General features: G+C 43.3%; 1 long non-coding RNA gene across 3 annotated transcripts in view; it reads left to right on the plus strand.

Moving 5' to 3' along the window:
• The first annotated feature begins 748 nt into the window (after positions 1-748).
• The window catches only part of LOC143829329 (uncharacterized), a 48,608-nt gene continuing 23,965 nt past the window's right edge, over positions 749-25,391 (plus strand). Inside the window, exons 1-2 of one of the 3 annotated variants that reach the window (XR_013228078.1) lie at positions 749-875; positions 9,550-9,638. This is a non-coding gene — a long non-coding RNA (uncharacterized LOC143829329). The remainder of the gene's footprint in view (positions 876-9,549; positions 9,639-25,391) is intronic. The other 2 variants (XR_013228076.1, XR_013228077.1) reach the window with 2 other exon arrangements.

Raw genomic sequence — 25,391 nt, forward strand, 5'->3', positions numbered from 1 at the left:
TATCAGATGAGGAAGGCCCAAAACAGAACTTCTGAGGAAAAATCTGGTCTTGTGTTTACATACTGTACATAATTTATTCTGCTTCTGCTCCTTCTGGAGAGTGCTAATGAGGTATGCAAGGCACTGAAGTTCCATGATTTAATCACTGGAAATTATGGCCCCATCCTGCCCTCTTTCTCCAGCTCTTGAGTTCATCAGGCCCTAATCATATCGTTTTAATAGACATCTGTATCAAACCGTTGTTTTTTCCATTCAGAGATTCTATTTGCTGATACCTGAGTATCAGATGCTGCAGCGCTCCTGTGTCTGCAACAAATTCTAGGATATGTACAATCCTGCCTTTCGAAGCGAAGCCAGAGAAGTTATTTTCATTCCCGTTAAATATTGACAAAACCAGGGATCCCGAAGGGCAGACAATTATATCTCTCACTGAAGTGCCAAACTTTTTAAAACCAAGAAGTAATGAAGCCTCTAGAGCTCAAGATCAGATTGTCACTTGCTTAGAGGAGGCATCTTACCCAGTCTGAGCTGGAAACTCAACAAGGGACCTAGATAATCCATTTACAGTTTCTGGAAATGATAAACAGAAGGGCAATCATTGTTTGACAGCGTTTACAAATACACTCGCTTCCCATTATCCTACCTGAAATTTTATTTATTTTGAAATATTCCTCACTGCTTTTCCACCAAGACAGCTTATAAATCATTAATGAAACAAAACCATATGTTATGATCCAGAACCTTAAAATACCAATATAAAACTGAAGCATGGCTTAAAACCAGGCAGGAGTACAAGCAAATTTGTGGGAGCGCAACGGGATGAGCAGCAACAAGGAGGAGGGAAGAAAGTTCCTTAAGTGACCTAAACATGGACCGTAAGTGTTGACTTTTATCTGGCACTTAAAAGATAACAACCGAGGGCCCAGCAGAGGAAGTTCTATCATGGTGAGGGGAAGGGGCATTAAAGGGCTTCTCAGTAGTCATCATAATCTAATCTCAGAAGGGAGGGAACCCAGAGAAGGATCTTCAAAGACTGCCTTCACAGGTGAGCAAACCATATGACCGAGCCGTAATATGACCGAGCTTTCTCAGCCTCACCTACCACACAGGGACCCATTATGCATGGGCCAGAATGCCCACGCTGGCGGAGGCAGGGCATCAGGGAAAATCCCCGATTATGCACCCTCTCGCCGCCAGCGCAAGCATGGCCCAGCCCAGGGCTACGGAAGGCTCATGTTATCAGAACGCAGGAACTTCTGCGGTCCTATTACACCGCGGGCGCAGCCAGGGGCTGGGGTGGGCCGGCACTGTGCATAATTGCCAGCGCCAGGCCTTTTGGCCTGCCCGGCCCCAACCTACAGTGTCCCTATAGGGACACCGCACACCCCTGCGAGCTCTGCGGAGGTGCGGAGCAGGCAGGGGCATCCCCCTGTTTCCACCGTAGTGTTCGGTGGGGGCCCAGCCCCTCCCCACTCCCCCCCCGGCTGCTGCCACTGAGGGCAGCATCCTGGGCTTCCCAGCCCCGGTGCAGCATGTGTGCGTGTGCTATGCCAGGGCGTCGGCATACGTCGGGGAGCCCTGCCCCCGTGCGTACGTGGGGAACAGTGGGGCATCCTGCCCTGCCAGAACAACACAGCGGCCTCCCAGCATAGCGGCTGCCGTGCATAATAGGTCAGGGTGTCTGGTGTGGGGAGAGGAAAGGGAAGGCAATTGTAAGCCACTTTGAGACTCCTGGTAGAGAAAAGCGACATACAAAGACCAACTCCTTCCTCTTTCATTCCTTTTTCCTCTGCAGATTGTCTTTCCGATCTTCTAATCCCTGACTACTTAGCATTCAAGGCTGCTGAGACCTACCATGGCAGAGATTTCTCCTGTGTAGTCATACCTTTCATACCCAACCAAAGTCATACAAAGCCAAACCACATTACTTGCCCATTTTGGTTAGACCCAAAGGGAATCTAGCCCCCCTCAGAATTTTGCCCCCATTACCATTCACCACCACCCCTATAAGCTTAGAGCCATCTTGGTGTAGTGGTTAGGAGTGCGGATTTCTAATCTGGAATGCCGAGTTTGATTCTGCACTCCCCCACATGCAGCCAGCTGAGTGACCTTGGGCTCGCCACAGCAGTGATAAAGCTGTTCTGACCGAGCAGTGATATCAGGGCTCTCTCAGCCTCACCCACCCCACAGGGGGACTTTTGTCAGGAGAGGAAAGGAAATTGTAAACCGCTTTGAGACTCCTTCGGGTAGAGAAAAGCGGCATATAAGAACCAACTTTTCTTCTTCTATAAAACTGTCAAGAGTTTATTTAAGAGCAGTGGCCTCTAATCTGGAGAACTGGGTTTGATTCCGCATTCCTCTTCCACATGTAGATAGCTGGGTGACCTTGGGCCAGTCCCAGTTCTCTCAGAGCTTTTTCATCCCCACCTATTTCACAGGGCGTCTTTTGTGGTGAGAGAAAGGAAAGGCAATTGTTAGCCATGCTGAGACCAGGCAGTAAAAAATAAGGGCATAAGAACCAATTTTTATGTTTTCTAAAGACCTTAAATTGAGTATAATGTTAACCTAGGATACAAACTCCTAAGAAAAACGGACAGACTCATTACTTAGCTGCTTTATTCTCAAGCAACTGAACTTTTCCATCTCCTTGTATGTCTCTTACTTGTTTTGTGAAGTAATAGTGCCAACAATCATAGGAACAGGCCAAAGTTCACAATGAGTACACGCTCAGCACTTGGACATTTGGAATGGAAAGAGCAGTGTGAGAAAATGCTAATGGATTTAAAACAGCATTCAAGTCAGAAATTCTCAAGGGAATGACAAAATACTTACCATCTAACTTGGGCCTTAAGAGGGCAATAAGCACTTGGAGGACATCCTTAATAACCCCCAGTGCCAACAATTAACAGCGGCTTTGATTCCATCTGCCCTCTTAGACTAAAAGTGTTCGGCATGCTAAGCAGAAGCCAATGACTTGGGCCTTCAGAACAGAAGGATGGAGCCTTTCCAACCTAGCTGGCTCAACAGAATGTTCAAAAATGGGCAGAACACTCTATTTCTAACATCTGTTGGCATCTTTACTAGACCCAACCAGCTGTTGAGGCAGCATATATTTTATATGTTTAGGAAAAAAGAAAGAAAAATAAAGTCTCCGTTCTCAAAAGGCGTATTGCTTTACGTGTTTTAAAAATGTGTTTGCCCTCTCCATTATTGCAAACCTATTAAAACATGGGAATTAAAATAGGCTTGCTTTTTAAAAAAAATGCCCACTTCATTTTTACTAATGTGTCTGTTCTGTGGACAGATGGTGACGGGCAGGAGAAGTATCTGTATGCTTTGCCAAAGAAAACATTATCAGCTTCTGGGGATATAGCAAACCAGAGAGCAAATGTGCTCTTTTTACCCTGCTTTTGAATTTTGAGGGGCTGTGATTGATGTGATGGCCTTGGCCAATAACCTCATGACGTACAGTTACCTCGTTAATGCACCTGTTAATTGTCTGAGCTGAAGTATGTATCCCAAGTTCTAACCCTATTTATTGGCTGCATTTGTGTTTCAAAAAACAAGCCTGATAGCGCTAGCCAACTGTTGTGCCTTTGGTGAATGCTCATTGAAAAGGATAAACCATGATCAATGGCGTCCGCATGACAAACAAGATAATAGGAATAGAATAAAGTATTCTTCTAATAATGCAGGGCTAATTTAGGGCTCCTTTGCGAAGCTGCAGAGCATCATAGCCACTTGGCTGTGCTGACAACAAGCCATCACTGCTGTCAAAGGAAGCTGTTATATGAGGAACAACTGCATGCATAGAACACTGTCTTTAGCACGCCCCTGCAAATAGTGGATTCCAGACATTTTCAGTGGTGTGCTCAAATTCCATAGGCACCATTTTGTGCATGTATTTTGCTGCTTTAGATTGCCATGTCGTCAGCATGAGTAAACCAGCTACCATGCCTGGGAGGGTCGTGTCAACTGTGACTGTCACTCAACGTAGGCCCAAATGTGGGTTAACAGAATAGAAACACAATCTCTGTGGTGTGTGAATGTGTTTCTCTCTCACTGTGGTCTCAGGGTGATATGTGTTCTGGCACTTCAGGAAATAGTTCCCTTTGTCTGCGTCTGAATTGATGACTGCAGCTACCTTTAGATTTTGTGTATTTTTAGTACTGCTGCCATTTTTACCAGAAGAATATTTCTGTGTGATGTCTAGAGAGTTGTCATCAAAAGCTGTATAACCTTTGTTGAATCCACTTTTCACTTTTCAGGAGCGACAGTGGAGTAGGGATAGCATGTCCTGGTGCTATAGCACAAACCGCCAGTCTTGCTGAACAAAAAAGCAAGCAGGTTCATGCTTTTGATATACCAATGTCCCTCCCCTGGGGACTGGAAAATACAGGAAGTGGATATTTTCAATGATGCAGAATTCACCAGAATCCTGTTTTCTAATGCTAGAAGAGCTATGCTTTGATTGCAGAGAATAGCCTGAGGCTTGGAGAGGGTCTTTGAGCTAGATCAATAAGAAATGGAGTGGCAGGTGGAGGGCTACTTTTTGAATACTTTTATCTTATTTGTGTGTGTGTATGGTATTTTAGTGATTTGCATTGGTTTTTATTGATTTTTACTGTGTTTTTAAATGGTGCTTTACTGACCTTTTATGGATTTTATTGCATTTTATATGAGATGGCATGGTATAAACCACCGGGGGGATTTGTAGTCAAAAGGTGATCTGTCGGTAAGAGGCCTGAAGGCTCAGAACTGCTTAATGGGCACAAGCAGGGGCAATATGCAGAAGACAGTCTATGAACAGTGGAGGAGCTTTGTTGCAGCAACAAAAAACAAGAAGAGACAGGGCTAGGAACTAACTGGTAGCAATGACCGAAAGGAGGGGCAGAACAAAGGAAGCAGATGGAAATCTTAGTTGGTGGATTTTCCACAAACCTTGAACAAACACCTTTCAGAAATTACATACCATTCCTACAGTGTTTCCCATTTGTATCTCTTCAGCTTCCCATTTGTATCTCTTCTCAAGTCACTTTCAGTGCAATCCTAAACACAGCCATACCTTTAGAAGTTCACCGAAATCAAACTCGGCTTCAGCTTGCACTGCTAATTTTTTTCTTATAAATTATATTTTAAAGGTTTTACTTTTGTTGTTGTTAAACAAAAGAGAACACAGATATTGAATAGCAATGAAAACATCCTCGGTTGCAACACGATTACTGCTATGCAGTTGGAAAAAAAGAAAATATAGGTATTTTTAAATAGTTTCAAAGTTCTGCTGTGTATTAAAATTGCCATGGTGTTCTGCTTTAGAAACTGGGATTCTGTGTGTAAGGAAAGTAGCAAGACAAATCAGATGAACAAATATAAAATTACTAGCAAGAAAACCCATTGGAACCAGGAATGCAAATGGACACTAGGATCCAGGGGACACTGACAGGCACAGATCTCTCTCTCTCTCTCTCTCTCTCTCTCTCTCAGCAGGCACCATAGGAGGTAATCAGGACTCCTTCCTGATAGGGAAGCAAGGGTTGTTTGTAGTTTGGTGCTCATTTGCAGTTTATCTCTGTCTGTCTGCCTCTCTCTCTTTCACACACACACACACACAGCTGGAGCCATAGCAGGTAATGAGGGGTCGTTTGCGGTTTGGCAGGGCTCTCTGTGTCTCTGTGTTTCTCTCTCAGGTGTCTGAGAACAAAGTGGCTAGTGTCCAGGGAAGGAAGGCGGGAGCTGGAGAACAAAGCCGGCTGCACCCAAATTGGCTCTATTCCATCTCAGACAGCCAGGACAGTCCACCCACACGGCTGTTTCACAAATATTAAGAGGAAAAATGGATAAGGATATTACCAAATGTCAGACCTAGAAGGTCTACTCAAATATTTATGGATAAAGAAATAAATTTAAATGATTGTAATTCAAGAAAGACGTCATATAATTAGAGATGGACATTTCAGAATATGGTTTACTCATCAGAATAAACAGAGTCCTTCAAACTCTCTGCTCATGTCCCCAATAGAAGCATATCATGACAAGAATATAAGAAATAAGTGTGATTTTTTAACATATGGCAATATGCTAAATGTCTAGGGAAAACTAAAATGATGCCAAAATAGCAGAGACAAAGGAATGAATATAAAATATAAAATGGCTACTTTATATTACAAATCAGTTTCAAGATTAAAGAAAATCATTAGGTGAAGCTTTAAGAGAGAAGACTGATGTGCTTTACATCTGGTCATAAAACCTTTGACTTTTAGCAGACCCTTGGCACCAGTAGTGCTTTAAGGATTTGCGGGGTCAGTAGCACTAGAGCCAGGTTAAGCATTTGGGGGGCTCTAGCAGAGTACAATTGCAGTGGGAGCAACCAGGCTGGGGGCAGAGGGGGGCCCCCCACAGTGGAAAGGGTGTCCTTAAAGAGGGAAAAGAGGGGAGGAGAGGGCTATGGCCCTGATCCATGGGAAGAAGACATTATGCGAGGCCCCTGGAACTGCAGGGCCCATAGCATGTGCTACATTTGGTACATTGATAAACCAGCCCTGCTTGGCACAGCTTTGGTCCCAACATGAGAAAGTCCCGTATTGAGATAAAAGCTGTGTCAAGAGTGTACTAGGGCTGAAGATTATTGATCCACAGAAAAAATTGTTCGTTCATTCATTCATTCATTCATTCATTCATTCATTCATTCATTCATTCATTCATTCATTCATTCATTCATTCATTCATTGTTAATCTGAAATTACAAACGGTAGTACAGCCAACCTTTTTTTTTCTGAGTTATGTAACGAGAAACAATTAAGCAGTTAAACTTAAAACACATATTCTGTCTGCTTTAGACTAAACCAAACATCTTAAAACATACAACACTAGACTACACATTCCCATAGTAGTTTAGAGGAGTGCCAGTGGTTAGCTTCTGAAACATTCAGCATTAAGCCAGCTTTAAAAATAAGTGACGGAGTGTATTTTAAGCTTGTTTGTACTAAGACAGATTTATAATAACCTGCTCAAATGATGGATCATGTTGGGACAGTGTCTCCTAATTATGTTTGCATTTTAAAGAACATGTCATACATTTTGTTGCACTGTGCTGGTGTGATCTTGTTCCATGTGATACGATTGGCTGGCTCTACTAATGTTTCTGCTTCAGAGTTTGCCAGTGGAACAGATGCCAATCCTGTTAAAATACAGCTCGGCATTTTTAAATGATCTGAATAATTCTGAGGCAAGATGAGACAGGGACAGAAGCAAAGCACACAGAGAATGTGATAAACAGGCCTAGAGCTACAGGGGGCATGTGGGGACAATGCCCCTTCAGAAATATGTCCTGTCTTTCCCTATCTTTTAAAAAAAGTAAGCATATGGCTTTTTTGTTGTGGAGATACAAGGGAAAATGTGGAAGCAGTTTTTGCCTGGGAAGGAATGTGGGGCAGAAAGTAGTAAGACAAGAGAATCAATCCCCTCTTTTTTTTCCCTTTCAGGCATGGACCCATACACTTTCTTCCCTAGACTTTCTGCTTCTTTCTTGTTTGTTTCTGTCTGCTTTAATGTGCACATTAATAAGAACTTTGTACAGAAAATATTTTTACTGTTTTGGGTTTGCTTCTATAATGCAGCTTGGATTTTGCCTCAGGAGTACATTGAGCCATGGGCAAAGCAGAGAAATTAATGACCAGTTTCATTTAGCCTGACACCTCTTTGCAGTCATTAATTGGAAGCCATCTTGCTTCAACTTGCCTGTGTACAAGGATATATTCTGTGCATGTACTCAATGCCTTTTACATACCAATGACTCACCCCTGGCATGCTCCTGTCTGCCCCTCCCCCTCCCCCAAAAAATAACAACTTCTAGGATCAGGCCTAAAGCACTGAAGAGGCATAATGCTCTGGCATGTTTGAATTTCACAATCTCTCTCTACAGAAAAGGAATGCTTCACTGCAAAAGACTCCGGGTGCATAACACCCAGGAAACCTCTTGCTACAGAAAAATAAGTTCTTTGAGAATAACTTAATAACGCTGAACTGAGAATAAGTCCTGCTCTAAACGTTAGACCTCTTTTCCTTCACGACATAACATCATGCACATCTAGCTACTTTCCTGGTCCTCAGGAACAAATTTCTACCATGAAGGGAGCAATTTGCAGGCAGCCATAATTTAGGAATCTCCCACTGCAGTAGTTAAACCATTGGTTAATTGTTACCTCCCCCACTTCTCTGTTTTCCCAATGCAATTTTGAATCCTATTTCTAACCTTGTGTCCTGCAAGATTTTCTAAGAGGATACAGGTACACTAATTAACTCAAAAAGAGACTCCCGGTGTGATTATTAGAAACCACTTTCCCCAACTAGCTAGTGGCTTCCTATATTAGAGGCTTCTTCTATGACTTGTAGTAACTACTGTATGTTTGGAGATGGGAGGCTGTATTTTGGTGTTAACAGTACAACTACAGTTCACATTTAACACACAGCGAATTTTCTTACTATTTTTAGTCTGGTAAATATCCAGGATCTTCCACTATTTGTGACTACTCATAGATATGAGGCAGTATGTGTGGAAGTACTGCTTTTAACAGTGCCATCTAATATTTGACTTATTCTGGAAGTAGGCAAGAAATTAAATTGTATAGTTCTGACAATGAGATTCAGATGTGTAGATCAATAAAAGCTATTCCCTGAAATTTAAGACAATGTAATCTGCCCTTAATCGCACAACCACGGTAAAAAGACCATTGCTGTGGCTTCTGGGAGAGGTGAAGGAGATTCACAATCTGTCTTTCAAGAATTTAACTGATGTTCTTCCTGCTCCGTGTTTGGTGAAATGTCACTAGACTGCAGCAGTGCCCCACAGAGACTCACACTTCTCCTAACAGCCCTAGCATCTCTTGTGTTGTTGCAGAGATTTTGCTTTCTTGCTGCTTCTAACTTTTTCTCCCTGTCAGTTTGCTTAGCAAGGCTTATGTCTCCACGCTGGCAGCAGTAAATCCAACTCTACAGCCAGCCCACTCCTAAAGCTGTTGGTAGGTAGAGAAGAAGAGAGAGAAGAGTTGTTTTGTGGTCTCCCGCTTTTCCCTCCCCAAAGGAGTCGCAAAGCGGCCTACACATGCCTTCCCTTCCTCTCCCCACAACAGACGCCTTGTGAGGTAAGGTGGGGCTGAGAAAACCTGCCAGGACTTCTCTATGAGAACAGCTCTTAATAAGACTGTGACTAGCCCAAGGTCTCCCAGCATATGGAGGTGGGGGGAATGAAACCTGGCTCTCCAGATTAGAGGCCGCTGCTCTTAACCACTACACCAAACCACTACATCTGCCGGCATCCGCATTAGGGTTCAAGACAGAGTATACATAAAGCCTCTTGGGCCACTGCTAGGAATGACAGTCTTAGGAAGATGGCCCATGGAACAGAAGGTACTTCCTGAGGGGAAAGATTTTGAGTGACAGCAGCAGTGCTGAGTCAAACTAGACCTTCCTGCACTTTTGATTCTTCGACAAACTCTGTATAACTAAGGAAGCACCTTTATACTTCAAACTTTTTTTTTTTTTTGGAAACAGAATCCAACTGAATATAGATCCTTGTTGCTTCAGCATCCAGAGTGGGTGAGCTGAATACTGATGCCTTGAAGACAGAACCGTCTTCTGAGGTGATTTACTACAAAGCGACACTTGATTGAAATGTGCCCAATTTTAACATCTAGAGTTGGTTGATTTCTTTGTTTGTGTTTGAGTCATTATTCCCCTCGTCCTTTATGTATACCCCCCTTTCTCCCCAATGAGGACCAAAAGTGGCTCCCATTGGTCTCCTTTCCGGTTTCATCCTCACAACCGCCCTGATAGGATAGGTTGTGAGAGTTTGTGACTGGCCCAAGGTCATGGTGGGAATTCAAATGTGGTTTGCTAAAGTAATCGTCTGACATTTTGAACCGCTATACTGCACTGACTGGCAGCACAATCTTATCCTAGCCTATTGATCCTATCTTTAGTACTCTTTAGTATTCCGAGTGATATCTCTGCATCCTTGGTATTGCACTCTTCTTCTCCCATAGAGCCATCATTGGCAACTGGATTTTCTTCTCTGCGGAGAAAAATCTAGTTATGAAGGACAGCTACAGCACCATGATAGAGCAATATTCAGATGTGTGGATGCCACCCAACTCAGTCTGCTGCCTCCCAGTAAGTTGCCAGTAAGTTAGTACCCTTTAACTGACAGCATAGCTTAGAGTAACTTTGTATGTGTGGTTTGAGTGTAAGAGCATCTTTCAAGAGTAAGCCCCACTGAATAAAATGGGACTCCGTTGAATTTTTCTCATCATTGCCCAACCATACAGAGAAGTGCCTGTGCAGAAGAAGAATCCCATTCCTGTTTCTAGTAATAGGGATCTCTATGCCACACCAGTGCAAAGTCATCCCATGGGTAGGACTGGGCAAAATGAAAGGCCAGTGCCAGTTTTAGGAAGAACAGTGGTGCCTTAGGGTAAAAGACAGGACACTGGTTCATAACTTGGACCATTTCTGCAGTACAAACTTCCTTCTCTTTTCCCTGTGTGTTGAGTTCCCAAAGGATTATTTGAGTCTTCGACAGTCATTCCACAGCAGGGTTTTTTGTTCACGGTTTTCTACACATTTCCAGGATGTCGTCTACTGTATGATCTCTGCATTTGCTTCAGAATTGGGTGCAGACTCAAATCATGCAATTCGCTATTTAATTCTTTTATTTTGCGCATGTATGGTAACGTTTATTACATAGTCACATGTCAAACCCGCATGTCTCCGCTATTTTGACATCCGTGATCCATCTCCTGTCCCCTCCCCCCGTTCGCAAGAAGTTAACCTTAAAAAAAACCAGTTCTATTTGTGTTAATTCATTGCAAAGCAATCATTCCTGATTACTGCATTTTCCCAACCCCTTCTCTGTGCAGCTGTCAATCGCAATGTTAGGGGCACCTTTGATTTCCAATTGGGATTGGTTAAATGGTGCTTTGACTCCCAATCTTTTGAGTGTCTTTACATTAGCTGGATTTTTATACATGCAAGAAGCAAGCTACAATTTCATCAGTTTTTCAAATTATTTAATTCTGCTTCTTTTAAGTTCAGTTTAGCTCTGTGAGTGAGGTCATATATGCACCATTAAGTAGGATTTCGATTTACTGTACATGGCGCATTTTTCGCCGGCAGATTTTGTTACAGTTATTTCAGTATGTGATTTGGGTATTAATGTGGGGCACTCACAGAAATATTATGCTCACTTTCGTGCTGAGAATTTAAAGCATTACTTTCCATTGAAGCCGTTCTCCCCTTAACAAAGTTTCCAAGCACCCCTTCTTTGTTTTTTGATGTGTTTTTCAAACAGTTCTGTAATTACACACATAACAGCAGTATATAGAAGGCATTTAAAAAAAATTAAAACTACACAAAGGATTAGGGGAGGGAGAAGAAAGCTGGCATAGAACAAAATACAACTATGTACGATCTCCAGTGCTGCCCTTATTTATCTTCCTTGAGTTTAAAACAGCACTTTTAGCCATGAGGTACAAGAAAGGGAATATTTGTAAACAGCAGGAAAATTAGAAAAGTCTGGTTTTGTGGATAAATTCTAACGATGTTATTTAATCTTATCGTAATGCAAAAAACATTTTGAAATGTGCTGTTATATTGTATTGTGTACTGTTACAACTTTATTTGTTGTATCATTCATTGTTATTATAACCACTGTTGTTAATATTATTGTTTGATGATTAATGCAAATTGTTTTATGTATGGTTCATAAGTTCAATGTAAAACGCCCTGAGCCTCCGGGGAGGGCGGTATATAAATATAATAAATAAATAATAAATAAAAAATTAAAGGAGACGTCATATCAGAGGGAGGGGAGGTGAAGACATGTTAATGGAGCCACAACACAAAATGGCAGGCTTTACGGTGGACAGGGAGTGGGAGTGAATGCTGGGATTCCTCACAAAGAAACTTCAAGTTAACATCCAATGCAAATTTAAAAATTGACATCTTATAGGATTTGGAAATCTCATAGTAAGTGGGCATGAAATTTGAATTTCCTCTCAAGTAGGGGGCTTTTGGTATGGAATTATTTGTTTTCTTTAGATCTTTAAAAATGCCAATGCAGGGGTTACTCTGATGCAGAAATGATCTGGTCTGAATCTTCTCTCAGCAGTGAATTTAGATTTTTAAATATTAAGAGATCAATGACATCATTATCATCTAGTTGGACCAAAAGTATTCTGGAGGGAAAACTCCTAAACAGAAAAAGTACTGTGTTGTTTTTATTAGTTGCAGCTCCTTTTGCATGTCACAGGATACTTCCTCAAGCTGAATGCTGAGTGCAGAGGAGGGAAAAAGATTTTGCTCGTAAAAGGCATGGTAGGGACCTGTCTGTAAGTTCCCACTACAGGACCTTGAGAACAGGACACATTTTCCTTTATAAATATCTCTTTTTGCAGCCAAGCCACAAAACCTTGGTACCTTAATTTCATATGAAATGGCTACCCACAAAGACCCAATATGGGGTTTGTTTGCGGGTTGTTTAAAAAGAAAACTACCATCATAGATGGTTGTTATGCCTTGTGACACTTAACAAATTCTTGAGTTGAAACTTGGAGAAACTCACGTGTGTTTTCTTAGTTACTAAGGAAATAACTACATTAGGAAGAACTCTTGATGTTTCTACCCCCCAAATTTGCCTTGTACTGCTAATATAAGGGCAGGGGGTCATAAACAAAGGAGAATTCGTTCAGTGATGTCAGTGGTTAACCCTTCTGCACCAGCTGATTCTCCCCTGGAAATGCCTTTCCGACACTTTTAGAATTTTTCTCCTTCCAAACAGGACTCTGAAACCAGGGTATGAGCCCCTTGGGGAAAATTAAAGAGTGTTTTCAAGGTAAAACTGACAGGCACAAGAGGGCTCACATACGCCTCGTGCCTGAGGCTCCATGTACATATTACAAGGACCTTGTGTTTGTTGGGGAAAGACATAAGGACTTTGTATCACATGTCCAATGGGAGTTTTCTGCTTTCTAGATGCACACTGGTTCTTGTCTGTTTGCAGACACAGAATTCAGGGGAAAGCAGCTGCAATTTCCCCCCTGACCTCTGTTTTCAGGTCCTCAACTTGCCCCATGGAGTAGGGCAGATTAAGTGTATTGTATAAAAATCATGTCTATGGATGCTCCTAATTTTTACTATGGAGGCAATCGTTGTCCCATGGGGTTGTTTTGAAGATGCAACAAAGATGGACAGGGGATGCTATGGCTATGTGTGCTGCAGTTACAAAGAGAAAGGAGGTGGCATGCATTCGGGAGGGATAAATCTCCCATTGCGTGAGCGATACAAACTTCTTTTGTCGTTTCTCAGTAAATACAAAAGACTTTTTAAAGTGTGGATGGTTACCCTGCATGTAGCCACCATCTTGTCAATGTTGTAGTTGTCAATGTAATATTTAGTCCAGTCCTTCGATTCAGTGATCAGCATGCGAATAATTCAAGAATGTATGGCTGTTCAGCTTCGTCTATTGTTTGTATAATTGTATCCTCCAACGGTCACTGTGGATTTGAATGAGATGACATAAAGGGAAGCTCCATATCTGCAGTAAGTTTGTGGAGTAATTTCTCAATTTCTCATTCATGATGTGACTTGCCAGAGCTACGCTACATTAAAAAATATAGTCATAGATACTACCTGTAATTCATGCACCTTTGCATGTTTCAGTGTCAATGAATCATATGGAAAACGTAGGCAATTTGTTGTAAGCAAGCCTAGCAGAAACCCAATATTTTTGGAGACAAAATATGGGAACAAAACAGTCTATGAGAACAATTATTACTAATCTGTTATCAGGAGCAGACTGTTTGCGGTCTTTGACATTATAATGGATTTTGACAAACTCAACAAATGTATTTTAAAATTTCAGACGGAAAATTACATGCTGTGTATGTAATATGCGTTTTCGTGGCTAAGAATTTCTACTTGGAATCTCTTCATCTCCAGATGTTTACCATTGAGCATTTCTTGAGTTCCAAAAATGACCCAACATTTGTGGATCTAAAGACATCAACCTTGCTTCATGTTCCTGCCTGATAATCCATTTCATTTAATTATTAATTTAACCAAGTAATTAAAATATATTACTCTGCCTTTCCCTCCCTAACTAAGGAGGCTCACAGCTGCTTACAAAAATAACATGTGTATCACAAGGTCAATTAAAAACTAAATAGTAAAACACTAACCAATCAGCTCCTGATTCTTAACTCCCAAAATAACCGTAAGGCAAGACATGTAAGCCTTCAATGTTGCCCTAACAGGTATTGTTTTGTAGTACTGCCTAAAGTTAGGAGTTCTCATAACCTTCTTTGGAAGACTCCAGTGCTGAAAATATTTACTGTTGAACTGCCGTTGATTTGTTAGTCTTGGACATGGTTTTGAGGAGCAACCTGGACGAATTGCTAGGAGTCAACAAGATGCCATTGATGTCACATATATATAATGTGGAATAATATTTGAAGGTTAGAAAGACCTCACATGAACCTAATGAAGGTCTGAAGTGAGTTCTAGAAGATTTTGACAAGAACACGTGTGAACAAAGGAACTGAAAATTTGCCACATTGGAAATCTAAACTTAGCTAAATCTAAACTAACCAAAAGAAGATATAAATGAAGAACCAATCTGATTTACAAAGATGTCTAAGAATCGTCATTTATCCAGCAAAGTTTCGTCTAAAAAAGCCTTTAAATGTAGAGTGTTCCGAATGTTAGCAGAAAAATGACTGGTGTTCATTTTGCATCAAGAGCCAATCAGAAAGAATAGCATGTTAAATACTTCACAGACAAGTCTGGTTTTCTAAAAAGTGGAGATGAAATAGTTCCGTGAGTGAGAGTGTGGAGGGAAACAGTTTGGGAGAACACCAGAAGAGAATCAAAATCTGGGGTGGCAGCCAGTTTGAGAGCAGTTATAGTAAGAGTTGCAGGGTTGCACATTTCAGTCTTATGTGCTATCTGGTCATAAACTTACAGCAGCAAACGTAGTGGGGGGAATCTATGGCTAGTAAATGAAGAACAATGTGTGGGGGAGATTTTTTTTAATCTCCATGTTGATTTATTTATCTTCTAACCAGCTTCCCTTGTTATGTGGGAACTTTTGTGACTTGGGAACAGTAATTATGCCCTAGCTCTGGAAAAAGAAGAACAAAGGGAGCCAAGTTTTCTAGCTGGATGCAGAGGTTATATAAATGGTAGTATAAATTACCCATCATTAAGTGAAAGTATAAATTACATGCCAAGAGGCTGAAAGATGGAGGAATGTATTATGAGAAGCAGCCGCGAGGAAGGTTTATGATATAGTAGCGGAATCCTGTTTCAGTTTACTCCGATTAACTGTGCCTGTTTAATTGATGTATCTGCCACATGGTTGCTGTTCTTTAGCGCTTGCTAAGAAAAAGGGGGGAGGTTGGTTTTATTTCAAAGGTGCCTTTCATGATTTGTAGTGGGGACTAGGAATGAGTCTAATTTACACAAATATAGCCTTTGGTTCAGATCTATAGCTTGTAATAGCAGACTGTACAAGAGTAAATTTTTAAAAGGGCAGAACTGAAAGTATACTTTTAGCTGCATTGAGTGGACTTATTTGCAGCCCCTAGTTTGCCATATCTCCGGTTCTTCGCCATTTTTCTCTTTATTAGAAGAAGAGTTGGTTCTTATATGCCACTTTTCTCTACCCGAAGGAGTCTCAAAGCAGCTTACATTCACCTTCCCTTTCCTCTCCCCACAACAGACACCCTGTGAGGTGGGTGAAGCTTAGAGAGCTCTGATATCACTGCTCAGTCGCAACAGTTTTATCAGTGCCGTGGCGAGCTCAAGGTCACCCAGCTTGTTGCATGTGGGGGAGCACAGAATCAAACCCAGCTTGCCAGATTAGAAGTCCGCACTCCTAACCACTACATCAATCTGGTGAGGTCAATTCAAATTTTATGTATTCATAGGTTGGGTCTAGACTCATACCCTGTGTATCAGTCCAACAAGGGTTGCAAATTCTCCTCAGTTTAGGGTTGCCAGGCGGAACTAGGACAAGAACAGAGGCATGGTCCGGGTAGCTCCCTGACATGCTGACATCACACAAAAATGATGTCAGCACATCAGAGACATGGGGGGCAACATTCTGGCTTTTGGGCAAAACTCTATGGTAGAGTTTTGTCTCAAAACCTGAGCGGGTGCTGCACCTGCTCCCCCCTCCAGTACTTGCAGAACCTCAATATTCAGCTCTCCTGCCCGCAGATGCCACCTGCACATACCGTGCCCACTCCCCCCTCAAAATGCAGAGTTGCTATTGCATTGCAGCAAGTTTTTTTGGGGGGAGCAGTCGCAGTGGTAGTGGGCAACATCTGCGGGTTGTGAAGTTGTGAACGGAGACTTCGCAAGTTTCGGGTGGGGAGGATTGGGGGATTTCTCCTCTTTCTTGAACCCCCAAAATAGGCAGAGAGGTGCCAATATGGGGAATCCCCAGGTCCCAGCAGGGGGCTAGCATCTTTATCTCATTTTTCCTGGTGTGCAGCACCCAATTTCTGTCGGGACAAGAGTTCATGGGGCTTCAACCTTTCCCTATCTCATGCCGTTTTTGTGATCTGAAACAGTCAGAGGGGAAGATATTGGGCCTGATAGGGAAGCCTATGCCACCTTTCAGGTCAAGAAATCAGAGACTCCACAATTTAATTATTGGGGTATTTGATTAACATAGCAGAGTTTGCCCAATCATATAAGCATGATACTGAAAGCAGTAAATAAATCTCCCAAGACGTACATTGCAAAAATGAACCCTGCCTTTATTCAAGTAGATTCCGTTCACATTCAGGTTACAATCAAAAGAATAGAAAGGACCTAATTTAAAGAGTGCTTTTCCTGTCACCAATGACCTGAGAGATGTGTGACTCCATGGAAGGTCAAGGAAAGAGAAAGGAGGGATCAGAAGGCAGTTCCCAGGTTAAGACAAAGAGAAGTATCCCATTCAAGGAGATAACCCAAGGAGAGTGTTGTAGAACTTGAAATGTATAGTTATGGTTGTAGCCGTGGGCCATAATATCACCGCATAAACACCAACATATAACATTGCACCACAACAAAAGGAGTGAAAATTTTTACCTAACAGGGAGAAACTTTAAGGTGGCAAGAAATAAATGCAACATGGAATTACAATTTAGCTATTTTTTTTTGTAGAATTAGCAGATACTAATTTCTTCCTTTAACTATCATCAAAGTCCTTCTTGCTAGGATAACAAACATATCACTGACATCCCAACTCTAAGGACCCAGTGAATAAGCACTGAGATGATAAGAATTTAGCAAAGTCCACTTGGTAGAACATTCTGCTTTTAAAAGTACAAGCAGGCAATCTGCCTTTTGAACACTAATTGCACTGCACCAGTCTGCAAAACGCAGCAAAATACAGTAAATTAATCTCTATCCAACAGGGGATATCCACTGGGAAGGCATAAGCTTCCTTGCTAACAGTAATCTTTATATGAGCTGAAAGGACAAATGCTTTTATGAACTGCTTGGTCCCACTGAATTAGATAAAATGCAGAGCTATGAGGAAACAGCATAATGGCCACTGCAGGTTCCCTCCAGTATGGATAAGGTCTTTGGGGGCAAGGCGAGGAATTTCTTTTCATTGTGGATTTACTGAAATTATCAGATGAAATATGTACTGGTTTCTTTTCAGATCGCATAAATCTTTCGCCTTTAATGCTGTACTGTTGTTTTACATGGCAGTTATCCAAAACAGCCTTAGTTCTCACCTAGGCCTAGTCTGCACACACAGGATAATGCACTTTCAATGTGCTTTGGCAGATGGATTTTCCTGTGCAGAACAAGAAAATCTACTTCAAAAGTGCATTGAAAGTGCATTATCTATTGTGTGCAGACAATAGATTCTTAATTCTGATGAGGAATTCTAGAAAAAAGTTCTGAATAGGAATGGGCACGAACCAAGTTCATCATAAATTTTGGCTGGTTTGTGGTTCTCAAAGCAATGTTCACGAATTGAAGAACTACCTTAAACTTTAAACAATTTTGTTGTCCTTTGTGAAGAGCAAGAAGCAGGGGTATAAATCCAGTTTGGTGTAGTGGCTAGGAGTGCGGACTTCTAATTGGCTTGCCAGGTTCAATTCTGCACTTCCCCACATGCAGCCAGCTGGGTGACATTGGGCTCGTCACAGCACTGATAAAGCTGTTGTGACCGAGCAGTGATATCAGGGCTCTCTCAGCCTCACCCACCTCACAGGGTGTCTGTTGTGGGGAGAGAAAAGGGAAGGCGACTGTAAGCTGCTTTGAGCCTCCATTGGGTAGAGAAAAGTGGCATATAAGAACCAACTCTTCTTCTTCTTCTTCTTCTTCTTCTTCTTTCTGCTCTCTGTGAAAAACAGCTCAGCTGGGAGCATTTAAACCACTGCTTTCTGCTCTCCACAAAAAGCCATGGGGTCATAAAGCAGGGAGTGCAATGGCTCAGAGCCATTTAAACCCAACAGCTGAGTGGCTCCACAAGTGAAAAGCAGCAGGGAGCAAGAAGCATGGGTTGGAATTTGAAATGGCTCATGAACCGATCCAAATCGAGTCAATTTGCGAACCAACCTCCTGGTTCATACGGGTTCATGGTTCGTGTTGTGGTTCAGCCATGAACCACAAACTGAATCACAAAAATGTAGTTCATATCCATCCCTAGTTCTGAATTTCTTCAGTAAGTTTACAGTATCGGAAAGTATGGGAAAGAGTGGCAAAGAAGTAGTTCAGAAATAGTGATACTGCAGAAGTCAATCTGTAGGCCACCATCCTAGAAACCATTTGAAGGATCTGTTCCTTACTTATGGGGAATATTAGTCCTGGGCTAGAGGGACTTGAATGTAAGTGGATAGCTGCATTCATCTGCTTTGGGTCTCTGCTTTCCCTGGATACTTCAATGTGGCATTTTGGCCTCCTCTGTCTTCAGAAACAGTCTCACAGTCAATTAGGGTCACAAACCAACCAGAAAAACAGAAGAAAAGAGCAAGTCCATTTCTTTCTTGTCATTTATTGAAGTGAACACCATACATGAATGAAAAACATGCAGCTTTGTACTGGGCTTCATCCCTAGATTTATTAGAAACCACTGGATTCTGTCCCTTCATGCAGGGATTGGTCAACCTGTGGTCCTCCAGATGTTCATGGACTACAATTCCCAGCGTTTGCTGGCAGGGGCTCATGGGAATTGTAGTCCATGGACATCTGGAAGTACACAGGTTGACTACCCCTGCCTTCATGGACCTGTATGGCTCCACCCCAAGTGTACAGTGCAGTTATTTCAGACTCTGGTAACCCTACAGATGAGTTGCCAGGCACATCTTATGTTATCTTGATGTTATTTGGTCCAAGCTATCTGTGTCTGAGGCTCAGTGTTGGCCTCATCAATGGAAGCAACTCAGGCAATTAACGTCCTTGGCGATCCTGGCCTCACAGCCTTGATAGGCTAAAGTTTCAAAAAGTTGGTAAACAGAAAGAATGTGCTGTAGTTTCTGTGACAATGTCTACACAATCCTGGGACCAGCAGTGTGCCAAAAAGCAGTGGGTCAGAACAGTATACACACATTCCATATTCTTGCACTGCTCATTACTGCCCCCACCCACCTACTCCTCCCCTGTCCCCTTATTACACCTGGAAGACTTCTAGGGTGCCGTTTGTTAGGGAAAGGAGGAGAAAGCTAGTTAAAGCTAGTTAAAGGCTCAAAATAGGAGAGAACGACAGGCCACTTTGAAAATGGGATTTAACTCCACTCCCTTAACAAAGTGATGAAAGAGAAAGTGTCTGTGCAGCTGCTTCCCCAAAGCTGCTCCACAGATTCTTCTTTGTGCCAAATTTGAACTTGTTTATTTAAAATCCAGATTAAAAGGGAAGCCCCATAAATGCCACTTGTCACACCTTGAATAAGTGTTATATAATATGATATAATATGGGGGGGGGCTTCTCTAGGTAAGGAAAAATCCCTATGTGGAAGCAGACTTTGTCTCATTTTAAATGGTTGTCTTTTAATGGGATCCTTCTTTCTCACTACATTTAAACTGCAATGATGAACCTAGAAAGATCATGAACCTTGGGTGTTTCTGCACTTACTTGGTTGTGGACCCTGCTGAATTCAGATCGATTTGAACTCGGGTCTTCCAACTGAAACAGAAAATGTCCTGCACTTGATTGAGGAAGCTCAGAATGGGGAGGGGTGCCAATTGCAGCAGAAGTCTCTCTTTCTTTTCTTGAATGGGCAGGGAGAAGTTTGGAGACAGCAGAGAAGGGGGAAATAACAAGAGGAAAATCTCTGCTGAAAGAAGTTAGGGCTTCCCTAAGCCTTGCAACTGGGAACCAGGAAGTCTTTGAACTGACACCTTGGCCAATCAGGGAAGATGGCTTTGCTACAGCGTTGGAGGCATGAGGCAGCAAGTTAATTCACAAAAAAACAGAGGTCTGCACTAAGGTTGTGCGATTCAGCAGTCGAAGCGGCCGTTCCTGCCCGTAGCAGCCAGCACCCTACCCTGGGGAGGGGGGGAGGCATGGACTGCGGTGCAACAGTGGGCACACACATGCAGGCACGGAGCTCTGCGCCTGCATGTGTGCGTCGACTGGCCCGCCAGGACCCACACCTCCCCCCCTCCCCATGGTGCTGGCTGCTACAGGCGGGAATGGCCACTTCGGCTCCCAAATCACATCACCCTAATCTGCACACTTACTGATGACAATTTTTCAAATATTGAGGGTTATATCCACTTCTGGATATCGTGGGAGAAAGGTAAAGTCAGTCCGGGTCAATCATGCATGTTGCAGGAGGGAAATTTAAAGCACCCAAAATCAACATGCAAATCGAATTCAATGTAGACAGGAGGGATTCATTCGAACTGGAATTGGGTAAAAAGCCCTGTGCAGACTACATCCTAGTTTGTAAGGAAACAGGGTCATGGCTGTGATCCTGAATAAAAGTCTTTGCTATTTTGTGAAAAGTTATCTTTTAGTGGGATTCTGCATGGCTACTATATTTGAAATGCAACGCTATACCTGATTCAATTCAAAACAAATGAAATGGGAATGATGGCTGTTCCATTCTGTTTAATGGTTACTGCTATTTAGTAATCAGTGGTAATGATGAAACAGATTCCAAGAATGTATTAGGGGGCACAAAACACATTCAGAGAATCCCAAAGTACATTTTCATGGAAATGAACAAAAGTTGGTATAGCTAACAATTGAATGTCTAAGTGAAGTATGGACATTTGTTTTTAAACTGGTCCCTTTTTTAGAACCTAGAATCATAGAATGGAAGGGGCCATACAGGCCATCTAGTCCAACCCCCTGCTCAACGCAGGATCAGCCCAAAGCATCCTAAAGCATCCAAGAAAAGTGTGTATCCAACCTTTGCTTGAAGACTGCCAGTGAGGGGGAACTCACCACCTCCTTAGGCAGCCTATTCCACTGCTGAACTACTCTGACTGTGAAAAATTTTTTCCTGATATCTAGCCTATATGATTGTACTTGTAGTTTAAACCCATTACTGCGTGTCCTTTCCTCTGCAGCCAATGGGAACAGCATCCTGCCCTCCTCCAAATGACAACCTTTCAAATACTTAAAGAGGGCTATCAAGTCCCCTCTCAACCTAAAGAGTTGTGGTCCTACATAATGTAGATGTATTTGCAGTGTTCATTCTTTTCCAGTGTTCTTGACTATTTTGTCCGTTTATCCAGCTTACTGCATGAGTTTGTTAGGAGATCATCTGTTGTGCTGTCATATAACAATATGAAACCCCCTGTTCCCCCATAGCGACTCTACAGATTTTTCTTTGAGCCAGTTTTGAACAAGTTTATTTTAAAATCCAGTTTTAAAGGATGAGGAACTCACAAAAGTCGCCTTGTCGTTAAGATTCACTTGATTTTTGATGGCAGAAATTCCCTGGGAATTCACAATCTGTAACTTAGAATTATATTAAAATATTTTAAACCACGTTTTAGCAGACTGCCTCATAAACACCTCTGGAGAGAATTACCAACTGAATGGAAGATCCAGCGACTGGTGCCAAAGAAATCATGGTTTAAAAAGATAGAGGAAGACCTTAGAAACCAGCAGTTGACTATCCACATGGCCAAAACTACTGCCACCAATTGCCGAGAGTGGAAATATATTATAAACAAGGCAAAAAATCCATCGGCACCTACAGCAGCGTATTGGCTGAGAGAACAACCTGCTCCACTCATTGCTAGCTAAAGGATAAAGAGAAGTTTTAGTCACTAAACTAGGGCTCCCCAATAATTATGGACCTATGGGCCCTTTGAAAATTTTGACAATAGCAAGTGGATACCACCACAAAATGGCTGCCATGGAGTACTGGGCCAGTCATGAAATGTAGGGAGGTTGCAAGCCAAGCATGCGCCTATGATGGAGGCGGATGTTTCTGAATAGGTGCTGCCTATCGGACTCAACAACCATCTTATGAAGCACGTTCTAGTCAGAGGAAGGAAAGCCATGATTGGCTATTTTCCTTGTGGAAAATAAGTACCTAAGTCGTGCCCTGCTGGATCTAGCCCAGAATCGTGTTTGATACAATAGGCAACCAATTTCCCTGGAAGTCCGACACAGACGTTTTGTGTGAACCAGCCAGCTCCAGCAATGCCAAGTGATATAGAGCAGTGGCCCCCAACCTTTTTAAAGGTGGGGACCGCTAGCAGGGGTAGAAGGGAGAGGGCGGCCTGGCAGCACCACGCACGCGCGGCATCTCCATGCAAACATGCATGTGCGGAGCTTTTGCACATGTGCATTTGCACCTGCTGGGCGCAAACGTGTATTTGCGACAGTTATGCGCAAATGCGCATGCGCCTGTGCGGAGCTCCGCGCAAGCATGTGTGCGCCTGCCCGCATGCTGGCGGCCACACCTCCCTCCATGCAGCATGGCGCTCGCCGGGCCTTGAGTGAAGGCCCGGTGAGCGCCACGCTGTGGGAGGGAAGGGAGGCATCTCCCTCTCGCCCACCGCAGCCAGGTGGCGAGTCTTTCACGGCCCGCCACCAGGCCGCAGACCGGAGGTTGACAACCACTGATATAGAGCAGTGGTCCCCAACCCCTAGTCCGGGGACCGGCACCGGTCCATGGATCAGTCAGTACCGGGCCGCAGCAGTGCCGGTCCGCAGCTGCTCCTCGTCCTTCTCCCCGGCTGCTGCCTTGGGGGCTGCCTTGCCACTCTGCCGCTGGCTCACCTTTGGTGCTCTCCAGTGGCCGCCATGGCTGGGGCTCCCCCTTGGTGTGGCACTGCGCAGCTGCTGCTGGTAGTGCCCCCCAGCGGGCGGTGGAAAGTCAGGGGTGCTGGCGGGAAAGCAAGCGGAGCAGGGGCTCAGGCAACGGCAATGTCCCTCGACAAAAGACTACCCCCCCCCCGGGTCTCAGTAAAATTGTCAAGCGTTGACCGGTCACCGGTGATAAAAAGGTTGGGGACCATTGATATAGAGGACTGTGGAAAAGGTAGCCAGCAGAACAGACCCAAACCCACAGCCGGAAACAGAGACACTGCAGGAGGAGGCAGTCTCTGAGGAAGCAGACAAGGATCTGCAGGCAAATAGCAGTACAGAGGCCCCTCAGCCCAGAGAATCATCTGCTGATCCTAAGGAACAGCATAGGAGGAAGATAAGGAGGGAGCAGCGAGACAGAAGTTGCAGTGCCAGTTAAGTAGCACAGCACCAGTTCCATATCAGCAATGAGGATTAGTGTTTGCAGGAACAGGTGGCTAGCAGGCACTTAGCAGCAAGCAAGGGAGTGGCTATGTAGAAGCAAAGCATCTTTTAGTTATAGACTGTGCTGTGTGGATTCTGGGCTGATTTCCTCATCTCTGACCTTGGCCTGTGCTTTAGAACAACACTGCTTTTGGGTTTCCCCTTGGATTTCAAGCTGTGAGTGTTATCTAACTAGTATCTGAACTCTGGAATGGTGTTTTGACTAACCTTGATGGCTCCAACTTACCTCTATGGGTCTGCAACCTGGACAAAATCATAGAGGACAAGGTTTTCCCCCTGATAATGCTTCCTAAAATGCATTCAGAGGTTTGCTGCCATCATTACATGTCCACAGGTAGTGACTTCTGCAGCTTGATTGCTCATTGAGTAAAGAAGTAATTCCTTTAATCCAGGGGTAGTCAACCTGTGGTCCTCCAGATGTCCATGGACTACAATTCCCATGAGCCCCTGCATTTGCTGGCATGGACTCATGGGAGTTGTAGTCCATGGACATCTGGAGGACCACAGGTTGACTACCCCAATCTGTCCTGATTCCACTACCTATTGCCTTCATTGGGTGCCCTGGATTCTTGTTTTATAGAACAGGGAGAAAAAAGTTCTCTTTATCCATGTTCATCACCCCAGATATTTTATAGTTTAACAGCCAAATGCTGCCCAAATGAATGATTATTTTATTTTTATAACTTGCCCTTCCCAGAAAGCCTCAGGGTGGGAGATGAGTCTGGGAGCTTCCTGGACAAGGCCACTGCAGCAGTCAGGTTCAGAGGCAGCCGTGGAAGGGCGGAGCCACACCGGACATAGTGAGAGGGGGAGGGTGGGACTCTCCCTTACAAGTCTCACAGCTCCCCAATGGTAATGTTGTAAATCTCAGTCATATTGCTTGTTTGACCTTATTTCTAAACTGAAAAAATCTAGATCAGTTTTTCTCAACTTTGTTATTGTTGAGAACCTCCTGAAACATTCTTCAGGCTTTGAGGAACCCCAGAAGTGGTGTGATTGTGCAGAATATGGTTGGGAAGCAAAGCTTTGTATATGCCCCTCCCCTTCCCACCCCCTCCAGGCACATCCTTGGGCATTTTGGGAGGGGTGGGTGGGTTGACACTACCATCTATAGCAGGGGTAGTCAAACTGCGGCCCTCCAGATGTCCATGGACTACAATTCCCAGGAGCCCCCTGCCAGCGAATGCTGGCAGGGGGCTCATGGGAATTGTAGTTCATGGACATCTGGAGGGCTGCAGTTTGACTACCCCTGATCTATAGCCATATCATCCAATAGATGTTTAACAAAAGTTAAAAATATATATAAATCAGTTAATTCCCGTTCAGGAAAACCTTCCAGGGTCATCAAGAAACCCCAGGGTTTCACAAAACCCTGGTTGAGAAAGCCTGTTCTAGACTCTTGAGCTTTTCCTCTTAGGAAAGATGTTCCAAACCTTTATCATTTTGGTTGCCCCTATCTGCACAGCAACCAGAAGTGTCCACGCGGTTCTCCAAATTTGGTGCCGTGTTATTCTCTACAAGGGCATTACAAGAGTGACTCTTTCATTTAAATCCCTATCCTTCAGCACAACTGTACGGTAAGTTGCCTTTTTTTATCTATCCTCTGTGGCCC

Source organism: Paroedura picta, chromosome 2 (assembly GCF_049243985.1).
Source record: "Paroedura picta isolate Pp20150507F chromosome 2, Ppicta_v3.0, whole genome shotgun sequence".
Classification (NCBI taxonomy): Eukaryota; Metazoa; Chordata; class Lepidosauria; order Squamata; family Gekkonidae; genus Paroedura; species Paroedura picta.